The 25,510-nt window shown below is 52.6% G+C and overlaps 1 pseudogene; it reads right to left on the bottom strand.

Moving 5' to 3' along the window:
- LOC125546979 (putative pentatricopeptide repeat-containing protein At3g11460, mitochondrial) overlaps positions 1 to 25,510 on the bottom strand; it is a 146,722-nt pseudogene that overhangs the window by 99,204 nt on the left and 22,008 nt on the right.

Here is a 25,510-nt window from a genome sequence, read left to right as displayed (position 1 = left end):
AATAATAATATAAATATAAAAATCCTCGCATAATAAATTTACGTCAAATAATTTATTTAAAGAGATGTGGCCTGGTGCCGAAGTCAATGTCGATGCAGGGCATCGGCGTGATGTGGTAAAAGCGTGACAAAGCCCGAATTCACAGGTCGATCCGAGTTTCGGATGCGGCGTTCGCCGAACTGTGTACGGAAATTGACCGAACCACCAAGCGACCATCGTTAATGCGGTCACCATTTGACATACCTGTGTGTAGAGAATGAAACAGACCAGAGTAATAATTCCTCAGAAAAAATAAACCCACGTAAGCAAAAATTGCAAGGATTAATAGCACCTGAGGATCTTAATAAAGAAAGGAAGGATTGATCTCCCTATGGGTTGCCGAGGACCAACATTCATGCCGGGCCGCCTGTACTGCTCCGTATGTGTAGTATTTGCTGGTGCGAACTCCTCGCTGGATCACCACAGGTTGTCCACAAGATAGCCAGGTTGGAGCGGCGTGGAGGAGCTTTCTTAGTGATGAGCGGTACTTCCCAAAACGAGTTTGCACAATGATAAGGCCTTGAAAATCAGGAAACAATTAGCATCAAGCATGCAGTACGTATCCGAAGACAGACTGCTTATTAAAGTAGTATATTTCCTCAAGGCTTATAATTAAATAAGAAAGAAATAGAGAGAAAAGTTCAATCTCCCTCATGATCTCCTAGTGCACGCAGCAATTTTGGAGAGAAAAGTAGGCTTTGGATAGTCTGTCAGGTGAAGTTGCAGCCACGCCCTTGAAGTAGGAACGCCAGATTTGACTTCTTCGTCCACTGCCAAACAAAATTGATTTCTCCGAAAACCAGCAATATGTGTTGCTGTGTGGACGCAGCCGTACTTAGATCAGAATCAATCTCGGACGAACCTGCTAAATAAAACAGCGAACCAAGAACAATAATTTTCAAAGAATTTGATCTGTGGAATAGATCAAGCTGGAAAAAAAATATTTATGCGAAATAAATTATTAAAATAGGTGTGGCCTGGCGCGAGGCCGATGTCAACACAGGCATCGACGCGACGAGATAACAAGATCCAAATTCACGGGGTCGCTCAAGTGGCGGACACGATGCGCGTGGGACAACAACAACATATCGGATCGCCCTGTAGCATAAACTGGATTGCAAAACCTACAAAACCAGACATCGTGGACCAGCAGAAAACACTCTTTGGAGTATTATTGATATACGTACATGAAAAATAACTAGAACAACTGCACCTGATGATTTATCCGATGATATGTGAACTAGTACTGTAGCAGACAAGACAGGGACGCATCAAGGCTTTGTCCGGCCAAACCGACTTCCAGGACGGCCGATCTAAGAGAAAAAGTACTGCTTGTACTGTAGTAGCACATCTTAGTACTTTACGTGGAGTGTAACACGTGTATCAACTAGTACTTGGATTGTAGTACTAGCACATGCACCATCAATTTTTAGGTGACGAAGGGTAGCCGTCCCATCAGACATGGGATTCCTTCAAACTGCTCCATTGATCATGAGAGCTTTTGGCTGGGCCTGCCAGCGTCCGCACGCACGCCTCCTACCGCCCCTGACCAAGACATGCATATATTGAATCGACCTAGACAAATCGTCATCAGACAACTGCATGTTGCTAATCCCGATGTATTGACTGCGGTTCTTCCTGTCTGTTTCAATCTAGAACACATCTGCGAAGAAAATTATGCAGACCGACAAAGAATAATTTGCAAGAAATTGATATATACAACACAGATCTAACTGAAAAAATATCACCTGATCATCCCATCGATCCGTGACGAACACCTAGCAGGCTTTCAATGAAAGCACTAATGTGGGTTCTATATCCGGCGTATCTCGTAGTAGGGGTCATAAACTAGGCGTCTTGGTGCAACGGTAACACGGACACAGGATTTTACCCAGGTTCGGGCTCTCTTGAAGAGATAATACCCTACGTTCTGCTTTTGATTGTATTGATATGGGTGTAGTACAGAGTAAACGAGATTGTTCTAATTAATATTAGATGATCTATTGACTAGCCTGGCCTCGGTTTATATAACACACTGGAGGCCTAGGGTTTAGAGGAGTTGTTGTCTTAGGCGCCAAGTCTTGTGGAATCCTACTTGTATGCATCATTGGCTGCCCGAAGTGGCCCATGAGTGAACCGCCATGGGGGTCCTCGGCCTGATACACCTGTTCAGGAGACGACGTGTTGAGTACCCCCTAGTCCAGGACACCTTCACCGGCCACAACTGGTACCTTGGCCCTAGCCTTCTTGCGTCGGTAGGAGGAGCCCGGACGCCGAGAGGGGCCGTTGCTGGAGCTGGAGCCAGACTCCATCTCCTTGCGCTTGGCGGCACACTCCACCGGGCTCACCTGAACCCCGTCATAGGCCTTCTGAATGCGTCGGTTGCGCCGCGGGGACGAGGCAGCAGGCGGTGTCACCGCCACTAGAGTGGCCACCGGACTAGAGGCGATCCCGTCGTTCTCCACCAGAGGTAGGTCCGACTCCCGCAGATCCAAGTTGAGATCCAGCGTGGCCGGAGCACCTAGTAGGACAGCAACAAAACCAGGGGTGGGAGGAATGAGCCGCAGCACGGCCTTGGAGGCGATGAAGTCATGTACTGTAGGCTCGCGCGGCGGGTCGCGACAACTACAGATGACGGTGGCCACATGCGGGGGGGGGGGGGGGAACGCCGCACAAGCGCCATGTATGAGGTCAGTGGCAACCACTGGAGAAGGCTGGTCAGTGGGGAGGATCCCAGGCTCAGCCCTAGGAATATAGTGGAGAGGCCAGGTGCAGATGGGTCGGGTAGTAAGGATCTAATGGGCTTGAAGGTGTGCCTGGGCTGGGAACTGGGCCGCAGGAGGGAGGGTGTTGGGATCCATGGAGGAAAGCAGCGGGCCAGCCGTTGGGAGAATGCTGGCAGGCTCATTGGGCTTGGGCGGGTAGCGGGCCTCAACAAAGGGGAGCAAGGGCAGAGTGCGCGGATAGAGCCCACCACCCACCTCCTTGGGCCAGAATTTGAAAAGCAGGGATCGACAGCTTTCCCGCGCAAGCTCCTCCGTGAGATAATTGAAGCAAGGGAAAAACCCGTCACCCACGGTCACCAGCTGCACTGGAATGAGCCCGGTGATCGCCCGACAATTGGTGAGATCCAGCGTGAAGGAGAAGCATAGCGAGTCGATGTCGAACGAGACCGTGACGCGTGGAGTGCGCATGTCGGCCGCCAACAACGAGGAGTGGAGGCAGAGGCGGAGCTCGTCCTCATGTAGAATCTGGGCCACCGATGGAGAAGAGAAGGTGGCGCCTTTGATGAGCTTAGGCTTAGCGGAGAGTTTGAGCATGGTGAGGCAGTCATCCATCATGGCCATCTACGCGTGCAGAAAAGCACGGAAGGCCCGGTCTGCCATTCCTTCCTCCGACGCGTAAGGTGCGGAAGAACGAGTGAGAGCGCAACCGCGGCGCGGCGATGCGGCAGAATGCGCGCTGCTCCCACCCCCGCTCCCGACGAAGCGCGGCAAGGCGCCCGGCCGCGGCTCGCCCACACCCCCCTCCTCACGATGGCGAGGCGGCGCAGTGGGTGCGCCGAGCGATCGGGCGACGTCCCAGATCTCATTGATGATCACGTCGGCATAGGTGCCATTGCCGTCGACGTGGTGGAAGGTGAGGTAGTGAGGGATGTGGTGGAGCGCTTCCACCTTAACCAGGACGAAGATGCTCGAGAACTCGCTGCCATGGAGACATGCATGCTCGAGGCCAAACAAGCTGGCGAATCCAGCAACACTCGCCGCCACCCCGCGCCGGTTCCACAGCTCCAGAGGCATCTTCTCGAGAGACAAGCTCACAACATGGCGGTAGGCAAAGGAGAAGGCGTTGTCACCGGTGTTGTGTGGCAGGATCCAAACGGTGCGACCCCCCAGAGCGAGAGGGCTGGCACGGAGGGCTGCAACCTTCTCGGACTCCCACTGGAAGATCACGAAGGCAGTCCCCACAGTGGCATCAGCAAAGCGCACCGCCGTGATGCTAAGGTGGTGACGGGAAACGCGCTTGAGCCAAGGCAAGAAGGCAGCTTTTGGGGGGTGATGTTGACGAGGCAAACGAGGGAGTTTTGGTCCGGCACCATGGGGTAGTGCACATCCAGGGAGGAGGGGCGGCCGTGCGAAACAGGCTCCATGAGAGGGGAGGGCGGGCTAGTGGAGCTGTGAGGAGGAGCGACTGCGCCAGAGGAAGAAGGCTGGTCGAGGGCGAGGAGTGGGGTGAGCGGGTGGGTTTGGTCTGGTACTTAAGGCCGGGGCGGAGCGGCTAGAAGGAGAGTGAAGGAAACGGAGATGGCACTAATAGCTAGAATGCCCAACTAAGCGGCACGTCCAGCAAACAGCCAGATCCCGGCAATCACGGTGGCGGTGACTGCAGGCGAGGCATCGGAAGCAGCGCCGGGACAGGTCTTTAGGCCTTCCAAATCGAAAAAGGCGAGTTGGTGTAGTACCCAAGGTTGCAGGAGGTGGGTATGGTGAATCCGCATTAGATAGCAGCACCTCCCTGTAACTGGGACACCAGGCATAGTCAGAGGAGAGGAAGGGGAGCCGGGGGCGGCAGCCAAAGCATTGCCAAAATCCATGGAGGAATCCGAGCGTCGAATAGCAGCGGGTTGGTCACTAGGAGGCGGTGCCAACAAAAGGCCAGGATTAGGGGAGGAAGGGCTAGCATGCAACTGATTGCATGCGGGCGCGCAGCTGCATGCGCGAGGGCACGAACCGTGCAAAGCGACGACGGGATCCCCAGAAATCTGGCCATGCGGGGCGTGCGCTATCGATTGACTGCCAACCTGGCGCAGATGAGACGAGCACAAGGGGCGTGGCCCAAGGATAGAAGGCAAGAGAGCGTTAGCCTGCCAGGTCCGGCCACGCGCGTCAGGGCGGCTAGACAAGACACCACGACACGAAGAAGGCTCCAAGGCGAAAAGTGACATACTAACAGAAAGGAAGCCAGAGTTCCAGGGTTCACAGAGCACGATATCCTTGGCGATGTACTCATGTGCGACCTGGAAGAGGAAGGTGCCACGCTGGCGCGTTTGAACGTGATAGCCATTGGCCCATCCCCCAAACCAACTGACCAAGAGCGAAGTGAAGAGAGCGGCACACCGTCGATGAGGACTGTAGTGAGCACGCCGGCATGCCGGCAGCGTCCGACGATAGCCTCCACCGTACCACACCCATACTTGGCCAACATAGCATCTTCGAACTCGGAACCATCCATAGACCAAGCCAGGAAACAAAGCTGGGAGGGAAACTAGGGCTAGAGCGAAGGAAGCAAGCTGAACGATAGGAAGCCAGGCGAGGGGTGCAACAAAGGGCGAGGAAAGCAGGGGGGATCGGGTTGCAGCACAAGCTCACTCTAAAGAAGAAACCAACCTGTAGTCTTATGTACCTTACCGGCAAGGGCCGACGTGCAGCTGTCGCACGGACCAGAACTCCGGGCACGGGCTATCCGACGAAGTAGTGTCGTAGGGCAGTGGTGCATCAACAGCCAAGAAGACCGCCAACGCAAGGAGGCCACTACCGGCAGGAAAACCAGCAGCGCAAGGTTGGGCGGCGGCGACTGCGAGGGAGGCCGCCGCGGCCGGAGTGACCAACGGCTGCGAGGGTGGCCGCCGCGGCTGGAGTGACCAACGGCGCAGGATGAGCGGCTAGAGTGACCAATGGCCACGATGGTGGCCGTCATGGCCGGAGTGACCAGCGGCGCAGGAGCCCTACCTAGCTAGCTCTCTCGACCCTTCCCCAGTGTGAATAGTTCAAATAAACAAGATTGTGAAGAAGAAAGGGGACCAAAGTTGAACAAAGTTGATTACTTGATATCAGAAAATGAACAAAGTTGCCGATATGGTGCGATAATGATCGATTGAACTTACTTCTCGAGCATTTTAGTCATGTCCGCATACTCCTCGGGATCTTTTCGTCTCGAGTCTAAGACGGATACTAGTTCCTACTCAAGCTTAATCTCTAGGAGAATATAGTGGAACCTGCGCACGCATGCATAACTCATCAATTACATTACTATAACCTCGAGTAATAAGGGAAACCGAATATGCACAAGACAGTAACACTCACTTGAAGTTTTAAGGAAAGAGTATTTTATATTTGTTTTGATTTATTACCAACGATTGTAGCAAGTTGGTCTCTGTTTCTTTGGTCTGAAATGTAACCGTAAATTCATCTATGAGATTTGTGTTAATGAACCCAATATCATAGATTTATGCTTTTCTGCATTCGACAATCTTCAATCTACATAATATTGTGAGGATAATTATATATACATGCAATGAAAGAGCTAAGCTATATATAGAGACTTAATGACAGAAGTAGTACTTACAGACAGTAGCAAGTGACCGTTAATTTATCGAGGGCCTTTTGATTGAAAAACTGGAAGAAATCCTCAAATAGAACAAACAACAGATCAATTCCAATGAGGTCGTGCTCCTCTTTAACTCTCAGTGCCAAAGTATCCTTCCTAGACTCTCTGCAGGTTTTCATGTACCAATCATGGAATCTTCGCATCATCGTTGTTAGAGGAGGACTTCCATCTTTGAAGAGAGGCTTCCCGTACTGGTATCTGAATTCGTCCACCTCCACTATATCAAAATGTGCATCGTCGGGCATGTAATCTGCAGTATTGGTACCGGGCAAGATCCCCGGATGATTAGCAACGATATCGCTAGACACCTTGAGCGGGGGGCACGATTGGTTCGCTTGTTCGCCGAGCTGGGGAATTTTTTCCCACTTCTTCGTTCTGCTAACCTTCGATCACTCCAAGTACTTCCCGACCGCTCCGCTTTGATATATTACCTTTCAATAATGCGCTCATAGTTGGTTTTCGGCGGAGACGGTGGTGTTTTCTTCAGGGCATCGATAGTGCGTTTTGCTTTCACGGGATCTATCTTCTCCAGAGAAGGTGGATGCCTCATAGCTCTTCGTGTTTCAAAGAAGTCATTCATATGGGCTTTACAGATCTCCGCGTTTTCCTCCTCAGTCATCTCGTATGGTAACCTATCTAGAGGCTTGAGAGATGGACCGAATCTGTATTGCCTCCCGGCTCTGGTTGTACTGCTAGACGCCGGAGCAGACGGAGCGGCTGCGGCTATCTTCTTTCCTTGCTTACGAGGCGGAGAAGAAGGAGGCAGAGTGCTAGGATGTGCCGGAGCAGCCGGAGCGGCGGCGGCTCTCTTCCGCCCTTGCTGACGAGGCGGAGGAGGAGGCGGGCTGCTCGGACACGCCGGAGCAGGCAGAGAAGGAGGCGTAGTGCCGCCACGCGCCGGAGCAGCCAGAGAAGGAGGCAGAGTGCCCTGATCACTCATCGAAGGAGGAGGCGGAGTGCCCTGGCACGCCGGAGGAGGAGGAGGCGGAGGTGTCCAGTTCGGAAGGTTGATGAGCTCCTTCCTCCATAGACATGGAGTCTTTAGAGCAAGACCCAGCTGAGTCTCCCCATCACCGGTAGGGTGGTCAAGCTCGAGCTCCTCAAATCCCTCCGTTATTTCATCGACCATCACAATGGCATAGCCTTGTGGAATCAGCCGGCAATGAAAATTTGCGCTGGGTTCAGGAGGTGCAACAGAGCCGACAACCGCCTTGACTTTGAGGTGCTGCCATCGCGTCATAAGGTGGCAATCTTGAGACTCCATGATAGCATCCATGGGGTAGTTGGGAGCCGTGAAGTCAGGCTCCTGAAGCAGCTCGGTGGAAGCCGTGCTGCTTTTCCGCTGAGATGGTGGGGTAGCTTCTGGGGTAGCTTCAGCAGGTCGCTTGCTGTGAACTGCTTGTTCCTCTAGTGCTTGTACCCTTGTGTGCAGCTTTTGCAGTTCGGTCTGCTCCACTTTCCTCCTCCTCTCCCGGGTTTTGTAACCGCTTGCACCAGGAAACCCAGCCTTCCACGAAACGGAGCCTGGCGTGCCTCGTGTCTATACAGGGTGCTCAGGATTCTCGAGGGCCTGTGTGAGCTCGTCGTTCTCTCTGTCGGGAACGAACGTCCCTTGCTGCGCTGCGGCGATATACTCCTTAAGCTTCATGACGGGTAATTCCAGTTGCTGGTTCGTCCAAACGCACTTCCCTGCTTCAGGGTCCAACATTCCCCCAACCCCGAAGAACCAAATCCTTGAACGGTCTGGCCAATGCAATGTCTCTGGTTTGATCCCTTTATCAAGCAGGTCATTCTCAGCCTTGTCCCACAATGGTCGGGCTTTGAGGTAGCCACCTGACCCCATGCGATGGTGAAGCTCCTTCTTTGCAGCATTTTTCTTGTTTGTCGTTGACATCTTCTTACTCTTCTCCGATGTCTTGTGGGCCACAAATGCGTCCCAATGATCTCTTATCTTCTCAAATCGACCGGTGAATTCTGGAGTCTTCCCTTTGTCGACAAACATTGATTTCAACTCATTCTTCCACCTCCTGAATAGATCTGCCATATTCTTAAGAGCATGAGCCTTGACCAATGGCTCTATAACTAGCTTCTCCGGATCCTCCTCTGGTGGTAGGGTGAAATTTGCCTTCAGCGCGGTCCAAAGATCATCTTTTTGCCTATCGTTGTCATAAGACACCTGAGGGTATTCATTCTTAGGCTTATACTATTGGGGGATGCTGATCCGGATCATGTCCCTAACAAGAACCCCGCACTGAGCATAAAATGCTTCCTTGGTCCGGACTGGTTCAATCGGTTGGCCATCGCCCATGATTGCTGTGATCGTGAACCTTTCATCCTGGCGCAACCTTTTCTTTGGGCCTCGTCTCGTTACCGAAGTTTGGCTCGATCCGAAGGGCTAGAAAAGAAGAAAGAAGAGAGTTAATATGTGTACATACCAAAACAATTAATGCATCAATTAGCTAGTCAGCACAGGCTTAATTAATATATATATACCTGGCCGAACTCCGTTCGGTCATCGGAGCCATCATCACGGTCTCTTTTTTCCACCGGCATTTGGTCACCGGAGCCATCATGATCATGTCCTTCCTCCTCCATTGTTCGATCACCGGAGCCTGCTTCACCCTCTCCTTCCAGACCATCGGTCTCGTTGAGAAACGTTAAGACTACATCAGCTCCTTCGCGGATGATGTCCCCCAACAACTCTTCTTCTTCTAAGTCCCTTTGATGATCCATAGTTCTGCAAATATTACAACATGGCAATTAATATACAAACATGACAGATGGATATATTAGTGGCAAACGTAGACCTAGCTAGCTAATCACAACAAGGAATCATATTAGTGGCCTCAACGCTTCTATGGTTTGGGGTGGCCTCGGCAGCGCTTCTAGGGTTTGGGGTGGCCTTGACGACAACGCTCTTTTAACTTGGTAAATTTTTTGTGGCCTCGGCAACGCTTCTAGGGTTTGGGCCGGACCGCCTCTCTCATGATTGTCCGACGTCCGGACCGACAAGGGATTTAACAAAATGGCGCCATTCTAGATGTGCAGAAAATGGTCCATATTTTTCCTGATCTCATCTACTGTCGGATGTGGGGTTCCGGCAAACCCTTAAGGTTCGAACACTCGGGTGTGCGCGAAGTCTTTCCCTCCTACCGATCTACGCTCTAGCTCGCTAAGATCTTGCGGACGAACTCGACGAACTCGCAACACAGAAAGACGTGGGGTTTATACTGGTTCGGGCCACCGATGTGGTGTAATACCCTACTCCAGTGTGGTGGTGGTGGATTGCCTCTCGGGCTGATGATGGACAGTACAAGGGAAGAATAGCCTCCTAAGGTTGAGGTGTTCTTGTGCGTATGAACTTGTGGTGTGAGGGTTCTATCTCTTGCCGATCCGATCAACCTGCCTCTACTGTGGTGGCTAGTCCTATTTATAGAGGCCCTAGTCCTCTTCCCAAATATCGAGCGGGAAGGGAGCCAACAACGACAGGCAAATTTCAAGGGGAACAGCTAGTACAAGCTATCCTGACAAAAGCGGTCTTCGCCTGCGAAAAGCTCTGGGGTGACGCCGTCTTGGGCTCCACAATGACCTCCGCCTTGTCGTCCTCCTGGTCTTGGTCTCGTTGCACCATTATGGAAACCTTTGCCTGATGCCTCGGTACTCTTCGCCTGCGCTGGCCTTCTTAGCACGAAAGAGGAAATGGGGACGTTGTGCGCACTAGCGCCTGCCTGGCACCCGCCTGGCACCGTTCGTCATGGCTCACGTCATGAGAGCCTCGTGAGGTTTGCCCCGCCTTGATATCTCCGCTCCTCATGAGCCTGCTTGGCTAGGCCACTCCAGAGGAGGTCTTGCGTCGTCCGCCTTGCGAGGCTTGGACCCTCGCGAGGGTCTTGGATGCCTTATTGACGAAGATGGGCCGCATGGCCTGCTGCTTAGCCACGTTGTGGGCCGCAGGCAGGCAAGTCTGGGGACCCCCGTTCCCAGAACGCCGATAGTAGCCCCGGGCCCAAGGTGCGCTCGGGCTTGGCTTTGCGGCGAAGCCAATGGTCAAGTTCGGAGCACCGCGGGCCCCAAAAGCCTGCGGCCTCGGTCGACGCGTGGCGGTTGATTGGACGTGGGCGTCTCCGCTTCCCCATGCTGCCTCGGCAACTACATGACTTGACAAGTCCCTGTGACATGCAAGGAAAACCATCATTACCTGCGATCATGGGAGATGTCGGTTGGCCTTCTCTTGCTATAAATGGAGAGGGGACGGAGCCCCCGTTGCCCATCTCTTCCTCGCTTGCTCGCTCCTCTGCTCCATCGCTCGCAGCGCTGACAACAATAGCGCCCATCAGAAGGTTTTCCGCTGAAGAGAAAGGGAAAGCTCCCCATGACAATCCGGGGCCACTTCCGCGGAAGAGGTCGATCCATCGCCGTGACGAAGCGGCGATGCAAGTGGTGACGAGGCCTTGGTGCGAGCAGCCTCCACCGGGGTACCCGCTACCCTTGTATTCCCGAGATGAGGGCTCGGGAGGTAGGAGCGACGAGCAACGCCGCCCACGCCGCGTGCCGTTGCCCCTGGGGTCCACGCGGCTGACTCCTCGCGCGAGTTGGTGATGTGGGCGCCGATGCCACCAAGCTCCTGGATCCGCTTCCCGCGGTTCTTCTCCGACGTGATGCCACCGAGGGGGCCGCTCGAGCTCTAGCTGCAGCATGCTGACTGCAGTGCTTCGGCGACCAAAGCGGAGATCGAAGCGGTCCCCACCGGCAAGATCTTCATGACTCGTGTTTGTGGCGAGGTCGCGCGGGTCTGCCGTGCGAGGGGAGCCCTCGCGATCCACTTTGAGTACGAAGACGCCTCCACGCTCTCCTTCAAGGTTTACGACACCGAGGGCCGCCGCCTGGAGTGCTGCCCTGGAGAGGAGCGCCGGGCTGTCGTGCGCTCCGATCATGGCTGCTCCAACAGCACCAGCAGTTATTGGGAGTCCGGCAGCTCTCCCGAGCTTTACGAGACTCCGGAGACGAGCGACGACAGCTACGTCCCCCCGAGCTCTCGCCGCGCTCGGAGCAGGGTTGCGGCTTTCGGCCGCCGCCGCCGCTGATCTGGATGGGGTTGGCGCCGGCCTCCCGCGGCCCACTGTTGATGATGGCATCCGCCACGGGAGGGTGTAGATAGGATTCCCCTTAGTATTAGCTTTTGTTTCCTACGAAGGATCATGAACCACCCCGTGGGGGCATGTAAGGGTCTGTAATGTCTTTGGTGCTTATCTTCCTTGTTATGAAAACTTGGTGAGTGCATGTCTCGTTAAAACTTGGCCCCTCCTTTCTTTCCTCGCGATGGCTTGTTGCTCTACGCTAACAGGCCCTGGTCCCCAAGCAGGCTACAGCCGTCGCTGGTATGCCAGGTCGCGTGCCGTGGTCAAGGCCAGGAGGTGTGCGGCCCGAGGTCCAGTAAGAGCCCCTGAGGCGCGATGCTCAGGAGGTCCCCCTTAGCGCTCAAGCAGCCATGGTAAGGCAAGAAAGGAAAAAGACTTGGCCGCAATGTGGCTGCGGCACGGCGTAAGTGACCATTAGGCTCAGATATTTAGCCGATCCTAGGGTGAAACTTATCTTGCTCACTTCGTGGCGATTCCTGATGTTGCGCTAGGGCTGCGCGCCAATTCATGCGGCATAGCCAGGTCGGCCCATTCGAGTTCCCCCCTCATGCTCTCCTTAGTGCTCTACGTCCTCAGGTCCTGGCCCTTGAGCGAGCTCAGCCGCCGCTGGTATGCCAGGTCGCGATGCCGTGGTCAAGGCCAGGGGGTGAGGGATGGAGAGCCAGTAAGAGCACCTGAGTCACGATGCTCAGGAGCCCCCCTTTTAATGCGCAAGCGAATCGCACAAGGGAAAAGGAGACTCATGGTGCCGTCTGCTATCCTTCCCTTGGGACCCCTGTGAACAGGCACAAGAAGAAACACGGTTGACCGTTACAGCCGTTGGCCTGCCGCTGCTTGCTCTGGGTGAGGTGAAGGCACCGAGGGCTTGGTGAGGTGACGTGCACGGTGCATGCCGCGAGGCAGAGCTCGACCACTCAGATTTGTCGGTCGTGGCAGGGACGGACCCATGCACCAGCGCCGTGCCTGTGTGAAGGCCCTGGGGAGGCGATGATCGAGCAGGCAACAGCCGTTGGCATGTTAAGCATAAAGAGCATATCGACTTGGATAAATGCAGGAAGATACATGCCACTGGGTCTGGCCCAAGCGGCTTGGGGATGATGCAGCCCGAGGGGCGCCCCCAGCATGGTAAGCTAAAGACTTAAGCAAAAGGGATACTTGCCACAGGGATGGACCCGTGTGGCCTGGGAATAATGCAGCCCGAGGGCGCTCCCAGCTTAAGCGAACTTGGAAGATGTCACCTGGTTCTGTAGCCGAAGTAGAGTTGGTGCAGCTGAAGCCACGCGTTGAAGGGACGGCTCCTCATGAGCCTCCGGGGCCCTAAGACCCGGGAGGCTTCGGGGGTTCAGGAGGTTCCCTGAAGACCGTCTCCATCTCCTCTAGAACGGCGTGGAACCTGGCCTCCTGAGCCGCCAGGACTCGTCGCACGTTGCACCGATAGGCTAATGCCACGCTCGGCAAGCTGAGGGGCATGCGTACGTGGCTGTGTGGTGGGCCCTCGCAGTGGCCCACACGCGATGGCCAGAAACACTCCTGAGATGCGGCCCTGTTGAGCCCTGGGACGTCGACGCAGAAACGCTGCCCGACATCCTCGCCTGGATGGGGAGCTGCGCCTTGTGAGCGACTATGGCCGCGCATGGCTCTTGCTTCTTGCAGTTCCTGGGTGGTCTTGGTGATGAACTCCTGGGTGGTGGGAACTCCTTGCCCTATGCTCTCCTGAGGAAAGTGTGTCGTGAGGCACGCTTCCAAGCGGTGCCCAAGCGCCTCCCTCGTCAGGCCGGCAAGGTCTGAGGCTCTCCAGGAGAGAGCCCCCGAGCCCTGCCTGAGGAGGGCGCCGGGCGCGCTTTCCTATGCGGTGGAGGGAGACGCCCCTGGAGCGAGCGCTGATCCTGACGAGGCTCCTGCCGCGACGCCATCCTCCTGAGGCCCTGTGCGGCGCGGCAGCCTCTTCTTGGGGATAGTCTCTGGAGGGCCTTCACTTCTGCTGTCGGGGTCGCCGATTGCTGCGGCTTGAAAGGCGCGCTCGAGGGAGCACACCGCATCCCTCTCTTCACATGGGACCATGATGATTCCACCGCTTCCTTGCATCTTGAGAACGTTGTAGCCGTGGTGAGTGACTGCCACGAACTTGGCCAGGGCTGGATACCTGAGGATGGCATTGTATGGCAGGCGGATGTGCGCGACGTCAAAGTTGATGAGCTCAGTGCGGTAGTTCTTGCGCTCCCCGAAGGTGACAAGCAGGCGGACTTTCCCTATCGGTGTGGTGGAACCGTCAGTCAGTCCTGAGAAAGGCTTGGTTGGCTGGAGCTGCTCATAGGGCACTTGGAGGTTGTCGAACGTGTCGACGGATAGGACGTTGAGCCCTGCGCCGCCATCGATGAGATTCTTGGTGACTTGCACATTGCTGATGACTGGGGAGCACAACATAGGGAGTGCGCCAGCGGTGGCTGCGCACTTGAGCTGGTCCGCCGAGTTGAAGGTGATGGCGCATTGGGACCACCTGAGCGGGCGCGTGGTCTCGAGCTTGGGGAGCACCGCGTTCACCTTGTGAGCGAACTGTTTGAAGATGCGCTGAGAGGCTGGGGCCTGAGCGCCGCCCAAGATGCAAGCGATCGCACACGGCTCCTGGAAGCTCCCAGCCCCTTCGTCCTGGTGGTGGTCGTCGTTCCTTCTTGGTGGCGGCAACGGGGGAAGACCGGCGTTGCCCTGGGGGCGATCCTCACGAGGCGGGTCCCTCCAAGCGCCCTCGTGAAGTTGGTCCTGCCAGCGGTCCTCACGAGGCCGGTCGCGCCACTCCTTGCGCGGGCCACGGTCGTCCCAGCGTCCGCCTCCGCGGCCGTATCCCCGGTCGTTGTGCTCGGAGCGTCCTTCTTGTATGGCTCTGAGCTCTTGGCAGTCGCTGGTGTTGTGGGTCTTCAGGTTGTGGAAGGCAGAACAGTCGGCCGTTCTTGGACGACTCAGGCTGATCTCTGCCTCGCTTGGTGTCGGGCTCCGCTACGAGCACTACTGCCTCTTTGCGCTTCACGTCCTTGGCCTTGGCCTTCTTCTCCTCCACTCCTGCAGCTGGCAGCTCAAGGAGAGAGAGACGCCCCTCCTCCCTTGGTCGCCAGGTTGAACAGCTCCTGAGATGTGCAAAGCTCCTCGTGGATAGCCAACTCTTCCTTCATCTTGACTTCATGGACGCCGTCTGAGAACGCGGAGATGATGGCTTCGTCCGTGACCTTGGGGATCTTGAGGCGGGTGTTGTTGAAGCGCTGGATGTACTTCCGGAGGGTTTCTCCTGGCTGTTGCTTGATGCGGCGTAGATTGCCCGCGGCCAGTGGGCGGTCACGAGTGCCCTGGAAGTTGGCGACAAAGCGGTCGCGCATCTCGTCCCAGGAGGAGATCGAGCCATGTTGCAGGTTCAGGAGCCAGGAGCGGGCCCATCCTTGAGAGCCATGGGAAACCAGTTCGCCATGACTTTTTCGTCGCCGTTGGCCGCTTCGATGCTCAGCTCATAGAGCTGCAGGAACTCCGCAGGGTCGGCGCTGTCATCGTAGCGAGGAGGCAGGTCTGGCTTGAACTTGCCTGGCCAGGCAATGCTACACAGTTCGGGGGTGAAGGCGCGGCAGCCGGCCATGGTCGCCGGGGCCCGCTTCTGAGGCGGAGCTTGATCTTGGCGGGGTCCACGCTGCGCCACCGCAGGCGGCACGCGGTCTTGACGAGGTGGCGCGGGGAGCGCCGATGCAGCTTCTCGTGGCCGCGGGATTTCTTGGCAGCTTCTTTCTTCACGCGCTGGCGCCGGGCGCGGTGGATCACGCCGCGGAGGCGCGCGCCTTGGTGCCAAGGCACCATCTTGGGGTTGAGGCGGTGGAGGCATGCCATGGGCCCCGTCGCACGCGTCTGGTTGAGGGGGAGGCAGAGAGTGGGACGGCGCCGGAGATCCCCCTGCGGCGCGGACGAGCTCGGCAACGTGGTCGAGCCACTCCTCATAGAGGTCGTCGACGGGGCGGTAACGCAGGAGCTCGTTTGCCACGATGAGCGCGGCTCGTGCCTCCATGGGAGCGCGGTGCGCGTGAGACGAAGAGCCAGCAGGGGTGAGTGACGGAGTAGCGGTGCGGCCGTCCTGCCACACCGAAGGATGCAGCGAGGACGCCTGCTGCTCGTTCCCCGTCGGGCCGGTGGCAGCGTTGACGGCGGGAGACGGAGAGCGATGAGGTGGCCCGCCTACGGAGGCCGTCTGAGCGACGCAGGTGGAGAGGGTAGCCCGATGCTCAGCTCGAGCACGGCGAGCGTCCGCCATGGAAGTGACGGAGTGATGGAGCAACGAACCGACGGAAGGGGAAACTACGGCGCACCCCTACCTGGCGCGCCAAATGTCGGATGTGGGGTTCCGGCAAACCCTTAAGGTTCGAACACTGGGGTGGGTGCGAAGTCTTTCCCTCCTACCGATCTACGCTCTAGCTCGCTAAGATCTTGCGGACGAACTCGACTTACTCGCAAGACAGAAAGACACGCGGTTTATACTGGTTCGGGCCACCGATGTGGTGTAATACCCTACTCCAGTGTGGTGGTGGTGGATTGCCTCTCGGGCTGATGATGAACAGTACAAGGGAAGAACAGCCTCCTGAGGTTGAGGTGTTCTTGTGCGTATGAACTTGTGGCGTGAGGGTTCTATCTCTTGCCGATCTGATCAACCTGCCTCTACTTTGGTGGCTAGTCCTATTTATAGAGGCCCTGGTCCTCTTCCCAAATGTCGAGTGGGAAGGGAGCCAACAATGGCGGGCAAATTTGAAGGGGAACAACTAGTACAAGCTATCCTGACAGAAGCGGTCTTCGCTTGCGAAAAGCTCTGGGTGACGCCGTCTTGGGCTCCACATTGACCTCCGCCTTGCCGTCCTCCTGGTCTTGGTCTCGTTGCACTAATATGGCAACCTTTGCCTGATGCCTCGGTACTCTTCCCTGCGCTGGCCTTCTTAGCACCAAAGAGGAAATGGGGACACTGTGCACACTAGCGCCCGCCTGGCACCCGCCTGGCACCGTTCATCATGGCTCATGTCACGAGAGCCTCGTGAGGTTTGCCCCGCCTTGATATCTCCGCTCCTCGTGAGCCTGCCTACCTAGGCCACTCCAGAGGAGGTCTTGCGTTGTCCGCCTCGCGAGGCTTGGACCCTCGCGAGGGTCTTGGATGCCTTGTTAACGAAGATGGGCCGCACGGCCTGCTGCTTAGCCACACTGTGGGCCGCAGGCAGGCAAGTCTGGGGACCCCCATTCCCAGAACGCCGACATCTAGCCTTCTATATGTCATGTTGTCTAGTGTCAAAGAATTCAAGAAAACCATGACTTCATCATTAGACGGAAATGACAGGTGCATAATGGTACGAAGCTCTTCAAAGTTGTTTTGGAATGGAGTTCCCGATAGAATAATTTGCCTTTTGGTATAAAGTTCAGCAAGAGCCTTTCGAATATCTCTATTTGGAAGGCCTTTACTGAAATTCATACCAAAAGGAGAATTATTCTATCAGGAACTCCGTTCCAAAACAACTTTGAAGAGCTTCGTAGCATCATACGCCTGTTACTTCCAGTTAATGATGAAGCCATGGATTTCTTCAATACTTTGATAGACAACGTGACATATAGAAGAATATATATATATATATATATGAGATCAGGAAAAAATTGGATCAACTTGTGCACACCCATAATGGGGGCATTCTTGATAAATCTGGACCCTCGACCCCTCAACTTTGACTGGGTGTACATCAAGGAAAATGAAGAACACTATCCTGGAGTCTATGATAGTTTCAAGGCATGTGGAGTTGAGAAGTTTGTGGCTCAGAAGCTCACAAAGTGGAATGATGAGCTTATTATGCAGTTCTACTCCACAACTCATTTCTACCTAGATGGAAAAATTGTCTGGATGTCTGAAGGTACTAGGTACCAGTCAATAGTTGAAGAATGGGCTCAATTGATCAATGCCGCAGAAGAACAAGAAGATGACTTGGATGTTTATGCCAAGAAGAAGAAGGATCACAACTCCATGGCTAGCATGTACAAGGAGATTCCTGATGCAGATCTTGAGACTCACCAATTTGGTTCTATGAAACACTTGCTGTCAGGCCTGCCTACAAAAGGTAGTATTATTGTGGCTAATTTTTGTCGGGTCTATCCCCATTCTCCGGACTGTGTCCTGATATATCAGATTTAGACTACTGCCGCCGTCCATAAGGACTCGTGTGAGATGGTATCCATTTATTATTGGTCCAGCACCAAGGCAGCCGATCCGTCGTGCTGGATGCTTGTTAGGTGATCCTTGCAATCAAAAGTGATCGGGCAGGCCAACCAGGGTTTGAACTTGGGGGTGACGGGCTCTACGGCTCGGGTGTCTCGGAGTGCATGTTTGCTTCTCCTCTTTGTCAGGTGGATCATGTTTACCGTTTTGACCTCTGGTGGGAATTTTTTATATCCCCTAGTGCTTTGCTGGGGAGGCCCATCCTCGTCTTCGCTTGGTGTATTCCGCCCCTTGTGTTTGGCGTTTAGCTTACTGGCTTGCTTGAAGACCTAGCATTCTCTATGGGTGTGATTTGCATGTTTATCGGGGGTGCAGTGAATCTGACATAGTTTGTCTAGAATCTTATTTAGGCCGGACAGTCCATCTCTGCTGCCTTTAGAAGGCTTTTTCCGTTGACCTGGTCGAGGGCCCCTGAATCCGGCGTTTACCGCTGTATTGTCTGGGTTGTGTTCTATATTTCGATGCTTGCTTTTACTGCATCGTGGTTTTCCGTTGCCATCCCTGACTTCGGATGTGCTTGGGTCGCTGGTGCTACTGTGGGCCAACCAACTATCTTCGCCCGCGCAAAAGCGGGTCATGAGGCTTGTCAGGGCTGCCAATGTTCTTGGCTTTTCTTTGCCAAGGTGTCTGGCGAGCCATTCGTCTCGGACGCTGTGCTTGAAAGCTGCTAAGGCTTCGACGTCCGGACAGTCGACGATTTGGTTCTTCTTAGTGAGAGACATGTTCCAAAGCATTCAGGCTGACTCTCCGGGCTGTTGAATTATATGGCTTAAATCGTCTGCATCCAGAGGTCGGACATAGGTCCCTTGAAAATTAGCCCGAAAAGCATCCTCGAGCTCCTCCCAACTTCCAATGGAGTTTTCGGGAGGCTTTTTAGCCAGTGCCGAGCTGGTCCTTTAAGCTTGAGGGGCTAGTACTTGATGGCATGGAGATCGTCTCCGCGAGCCATATGGATATGGAGGATAAAGTCCTCAATCCAGACCCCAGGGTCTATGGTCCCATTGTATGCCTCTATGTTCACTGGTTTGAATCCTTCTGGAAATTCATGGTCCAGCACCTCATCGGTGAAACATAGGGGGTGTGCGGCACCCCTGTATTTAGATTTATCAAGGCGTTCGGACGGTTGTGGTATTCGGTTTTGATACTGTGCCGTAGCGCGCTTCCTAGATCCATAGATGGATCTGGTCATACTGGATTTTTGGCGCAAGTCCTCACGTAGGCTGTGTGTTGACTTATGTGCGGCCCTGTTAGCCGCTCTATCGCAGCCACGGGGTGGTTGATCCGACCAGTTGGCCATTTTGTTTTTTGGCTGTGTGGGCTCTACGGCCTCGTCGTCGAATTCGGGCAATAGCTTGCTCTTTGGATAGCTATTTGCGTGGTAATTTCCACCATGCATTTCTTCGTTGTCGAGCACTTTGTTCCATCTACTGTTGAGCGTATTTTGTACGGCCTTGAGCCTTTGCTTCTGTTTCTTCAGACTCCTCGTTGTGGCAATAAACCTTCTGCGGAGGTTCTCTTGTTCCAAGTGCTTTTCCGGGATGATGTGCACATCTTCGTCCGGACTATTTTCCTCCTCGGAGGGAGTTTTATCAGCTTTATCCTCGGCGTCACCATGTTCGTACATCGGATCCGTACTATGTTCACCGTTCGCGGCTTCATTTTGCTTTGCCGCTGGGTTAGTGTGGTCGTCGTTTCCTCTGGAGTCGACCGGGGTGTTATTTTCTCCTTCGTTGTTATCGCTGTTTTTGCCGAGGCGAGACTTAGAGCGGCGCCTACATCGACGCTTTGTTTTCTTCTCGATGGAGCTGTTCTTCACTGCTTCTTTCCGTTCCTCGTCATTGTTTTCTTTTGGTGTATCCACCATGTATATGTCATGTGATGAAGTGGCGGTCCAGCGCCCTGTGGGCGGTGGTTCCTGTTCGTCTCCTTCATCGTCGTCCATACCATCGATGTCTTCGGAGTCGAAGTCGAGCATGTCGGTTAAATCGTCGATAGTGGCTACTAATTTGGTTGTGGGTGGGCAGCAAGTTTCTTCGTCGTCCGCATCCCATTCTAGCCAGACATAATTCGGCCAAGGTTCCCCTGACAAGGAGAGGGACCTTAATGAATTTAGCATGTCGCCGAAAGGCGAGTGCTGGAAGATATCCGCGGAGGTAAACTCCATGATCGGTGCGCGATCAGATTCGATAGACGCGGACGTGGGCGGCTTAGAGTCCGTGGCCGGAGACAAATCCAGTGGTTCGGTGTCACGGCTATTGTGAGGGGTGAAGTCAGTATCCGGCTCTATCGCCGCTGAGAGTACGGCCTCCATGGCGGGGTCTATCCTCCCGTCCTTGGATGGCACAATTTGCTCCGGATTGAAGGCCGGAGTAGTTGCCGGTGCGATCTCCCGAACACTGTCCGATGGCAGAGCTATATCATGCTCGTCGTGATCGTGTGGCGCACCTGGCATGGGCTCGAATCCGTCGAAGATCAAGTCTCCACGGATGTCGGCAGTGTAATTCAAGTTCCCGAACCTGACCTGGTGGCCAGGGGCGTAGCTCTCAATCTGCTCCAGATGGCTAAGCGAGTTAGCCCGCAGAGCAAAGCCGCCGAATACGAAGATCTGTCCAGGGAGGAAAACCTCACCCTGGACCGCATCGTTACCGATGATCGAAGGAGCCACCAGGCCTTATGATGACGACACAGCGGAACTCTCAATGAAAGCACCAATGTCGGTGTCAAAACCGGTGGATCTTGGGTAGAGGGTCCCGAACTGTGTGTCTAAGGTGGATGGTAACAGGAGGCGGGGGACACAATGTTTACCCAGGTTCAGGCCCTCTCGATGGAGGTAATACCCTACTTCCTGCTTGATTGATCTTGATGATATGAGTATTACAAGAGTTGATCTACCACGAGATCGTAGAGGCTAAACCCTAGAAGCTAGCCTATGGTATGATTGTTGTTGTCCTACGGACTAAACCCTCCGGTTTATATAGACACCGAAGGGGGCTGGGGTTACACCGAGTCGGTTACAATGGGAGGAGATCTACATATCCGTATTGCCAAGCTTGCCTTCCACGCCAAGGAGAGTCCCATCCGGACATGGGACGAATTCTTCAATCTTGTATCTTCACAGTCCAACAGTCCGGCCAAAGGATATAGTCCGGCTGTCCGGATACCCCCTAATCCAGGATTCCCTCACCCGCCGTTTGGGCTATTGTGTGTATTGGCTTGCAAGGTGAATTCTTTGATGGGAGAGAACCGAACCGTGAAGCTACCACAGAAGAGTTTAAGATTCTGCAATACAATGCTCAAGCTTGTGATATCCTCTTCAACGGATTGTGCCTCGAAGAATTCAACAAAATCAGCCGTCTTGAGAATGCAAAGGAAATTAGGGATACTTTGATTGATATGCATGAAGGTACTGACTCCTTCAAGGAATCCAAGTTGGATGTGCTTCAAAGTCAGCTTGACAAGTTCAAAATGAAGGATGGTGAAGGTGTCGCTGAAATGTACTCTAGGCTTGCTCTTATCACAAATGAGATCGCCGGCTTAGGAAGTGAAGAGATGACCGACAAATTCATCATCAAGAAGATCCTAAGAGCTTTGGACGGAAAATATGATACCGTATGCATATTGATCCAAATGATGCCCAATTACAAAGATCTCAAGCCAACGGAAGTCATTGGAAGAATTGTTGCTCATGAGATGTCACTCAAGGATAAGGAGGAGCTCCATAACAAGTCAAGTGGTGCTTACAAAGCCTAATGTGAAGCTCCCACATCATCAAGTGAGAAACAAACATTCAATGAAGAATTGAGCCTAATGGTGAAGAACTTCAACAAGTTCTACAAGAATAGAAGCAAAGAAAGAAGTTCCAAGTCAAGGTCCTACAATGACAAAAGATCCTCTAGTGGAGAGAGAAATTGCTACAATTGTGGAAGACCCGGACACTATTCCAATGAGTGTACGGCACCCTACAAGAGAAGAGAAGATTGTCCAAAAAGAAGAAGTAGAAGAGAAGAATCACCATCAAGAGAGAGAAGGAGTAGAGATGATCGTTACGAACGAAGAACATCCCGAAGAAGCAAGGATTCGTAAAGGAAGGACAAGTCATCAAGGAGCTACACAAACTGAAGACATCAAGCTCATGTTGGTGAATGGGTATCCGGCTCCGACTCTGACAATCACTCCGAGAGAAGCTATCACTCCGACTCCGAATATACTCAAGATGAAGGTGTTGCCGGTCTAGCACTTGTGTCAACCAACTGCTACGGCATATTTGATTCACCAAATGAAGGACTTGGAAGATGCTTCATGGCTAAAGGCCCAGAGGTATCACACACCAAGTATGTTGATTTTAATAGTGATGAAGATGACTTGTTAGGTGATGATGATTTACTTGTTGACAACTCTAGTGATGAATACTATGATGAAATGTCAATTAATCATGCTAATCAAGATAAGACGAATGACAATGATAAGGAGAAGATTGAGTTTCTAACTAAAGAACTAAACACTCTTAAATTAGCTCATGAAACTATCTTAGGAGATCATCGAGAACTTTTGAGGACTCATGAGAAATTACGTTTTGAAAAGCTCAACCTTGAGCAAGAGCATGAGTTCTTGAAGGCAATCAATGATGATCTTCGCAAGAAAAGTTCTTCTTACATTGCCAAGCGTTTACTCTTATCCACTTACGTGCCTCAAGTCAAGTCTAGTAACAAGAACAAGAAAGATTCTTCCTCTAGTAGTAACAATAATCATGTTAAATCCAATGTTGTTGCTTCTAGTAGTTCTCTTGATTCCACTAATGATTCTCTTAGCCAAGTTACACTTGAGCAATAAAATAGCTTATTGAAGGGAATTATAGAGAAAGGTGTTTACAAGAGCCTTGCTGGGAGTAAGCAATTCGAGGAAATTGTACGCAAGCAAGGAAGGCACCGGAAGAACCAAGGTGTTGGTTTTGAACGAAAGTTCAATGCCAATGGAGTTGAGTGGGAAGAAGATCAATAACCCAAGACGAAGTTTGTTCCTCAACAAGAGAAGTATGATCCTACTTCTTTCAAAGGGACACAAGCTCAAGATGATCTTCCACCACAAGACCACAAGCAAAAAGGCAAGGATAAGCTTCAAGAGGAAATTGATGCATTTGAAGAAGCACCTAAGGCCTTGGTCAAGTGGGTTCCCAAGACTACATCAAGTTCTACTTCATCAAGTACAACTACAACTCCGAGGATTCCCATCAAGATGGTGTGGATCCAGAAGAAGAAGAACTAGAGAGTTCTTGAGGGTGACTCCGCCAACATTCTTCACTCTTATCATTTTGGCAAGAACAAGTGCAAACAACTTCCACATCTTGCACTAGTTCGAGGAGTCACAAATCCTCTTATTGGTAAGACAAGGGACAAGGTAACATAATGCTTTCATAGACATCATCTTGTGTGTGCATCACTCTATGTCTATGGATATCCTTGTTTGTTCCTTGTGGGACTAACCCGTGTGGGTATTGAAAGTGCAACTCACTACAAAGGATTGCTCCAAATGATCTACATCAACATTGAGCATCCACATCTTCAACACCTGCATGAAGTCATCATCGACAAAACCCAAGGTTAGTTTATCCCTCCTAGGGGGGATATCACATCTAGGGGGAGATTTACTCTAAGAATTGAGCTAAAGCAACTCTAATGGTGTGAACACAACAAAGCTTTATGTAAAAGTGGTAACCCCACTTGTGCTTAAACGATGAGTATGACCTATGATCAAATGTTCTCATTTGACTCCTAAGTCAATATACTCATATATAGATGACCTAGTCATCGCCAATTGCTTGATAGATTCTAGAATTGGTTGTGCATGCTTTGCCACATATTTCATTTGCCATTTTATTGTGTGAACATGTTGGTAGCATAATTTACTCATTCGAGGACATCCACTTGTTGTTTTGATTGTTTGGTTCCTTTTTTCTTTTGCCAAGTGGATGGAAAAGATTGCCTAAGAACCTTCTCTAGCTATCTATGTTTTTCTCGTCTCAAACTCTATTCATGCTACATCACAAAGTTTGATCAAGTCAGATTCGAACCACTCTGTGTGAGGAGCACTCGGAGTCCCCGATTCGTCATAGACTTAAACTTCCAAAACTTCTTTGTGTGTTTCGGTCTGACCGATTCATCCATTTCGGTCATACCGAGATCACTAAGTCGATCTAGGTTTTCAATCTCGGTGCAACCAATTTGAACTTTTTGGTCACACCGAGTTGCAGTAACTGCTTGCAGTTATGCATCTCGGTGCCACCGAGTTGTTCCACTCGGTCACACCGACAGGGTCAGGCTATATATATCCCCGGGCCAAAATTTGGAAATTTTTCCGAACCCCTTCGCCCGTGCTCAGCCTGCTCTGGCTCCCTGGGTCTTCGGATTGTCTTCCTCATCACCAGCTGCCTCCCGTCGCTGGTCTCCGCCGCCGTCAATGGAGATTGTCTCCGCCGTTGCCGCCGTAGCAGGTCCATCGCCGCACTTAGGGTATGGACTTGATCTTTGTGCTAATCTCACTCCGATTCCTAGCACATTGTTTTGCCATGTATCTTGCCACAATTTAGATCACTCTATCCAACGAAATCACTCCGTAGTTTAGATATGGATTGAAAATTTAGGGTTAGGTTTCCGCCGAAACCATCTCGGACCAACCGAGTTGTTGAAATCGGTTCCACCGATTTGGCTAAGGCCATTGCACATGTGATTCTCGGTCTGACCGAGAATTGCAAATTGGTGTGACCGAGTTTAATTCTTTGTGAAACCCTAGCAGTCTCGGTGCCACCGAACCGTGAGTCGGTCTGACCGAGTTCACCAGTTTAGGTTCCAAAAGCTGCTTCGGTATAACCGAGATTTCAAATCGGTAGATCCGAAATGCTTTATGTGGAAAACTAAAACTAAGTTTTGACTCATTCTTTTGCAAAAACCTCTGCACTTTGTGATGCTCATCCAATCTATCTCATCTATATCTATTCACAGAGTCTGCTATCAGTGTTTGCATCATGTCAGATCAGAGTGACAGTGAGAACAAGTCTGAGGAGCAAGTTCACATGAGTGAGGGCACTAGTCCCTCTAGCAGCTATGATGAAGGCAGCAGGAGCACTCCAAGCAACTTGCCTAAGGCAGCCACAAGGGCCAGGAAGAAGATAACTTCTGATTCTGAGAATGAGGACTATGTGGTTGTTCAGGAAGAAGCCCACCTCAAAGAAGAAAGTTCTAAAACAGGAATATGGCACAGCTGCTGCAACTAAGCCAGGTCTGAAGACCAAGATGCCAACAAGAAGAGAGCCCATGTCTAAAGCAAGGAAAGTTGCCACGGGAGAAACAATGGAGTTCACTCTTGAACCCAAGGAAACTGGAGATGGAAAGAAGAGGAAATAAAGGGTCAAGAAGACCATTGCCAGAGTTATTGGTAAACCTTCAATGATGAGGGATTCAGAAGAAGAGGAAGAGGAAGAGGTTGCTGCACCAGCACCTAAAGCTCAAAAGCTCATGGGAGATGCTATAAGATCAGGGGCTGCTCCATCTAATCCCAAAGAAGCTCCCAAGGCAGCTGCTCCAAAACCCAAAGCTGCACACAAGAGGAGTACCAGGAACATCCCAGCTGTAGAGAAGAACAATGCCCCAGTGCCTGAAGCTGCTATAGAAGAAGATGATGAGTC

The sequence above is a fragment of the Triticum urartu genome, chromosome 3A (assembly GCF_056163025.1).
Source record: "Triticum urartu cultivar PI428250 chromosome 3A, HENAU_Tu73, whole genome shotgun sequence".
Taxonomy (NCBI): Eukaryota; Viridiplantae; Streptophyta; class Magnoliopsida; order Poales; family Poaceae; genus Triticum; species Triticum urartu.
This window is presented reverse-complemented; position numbering and strand designations above follow the sequence as displayed.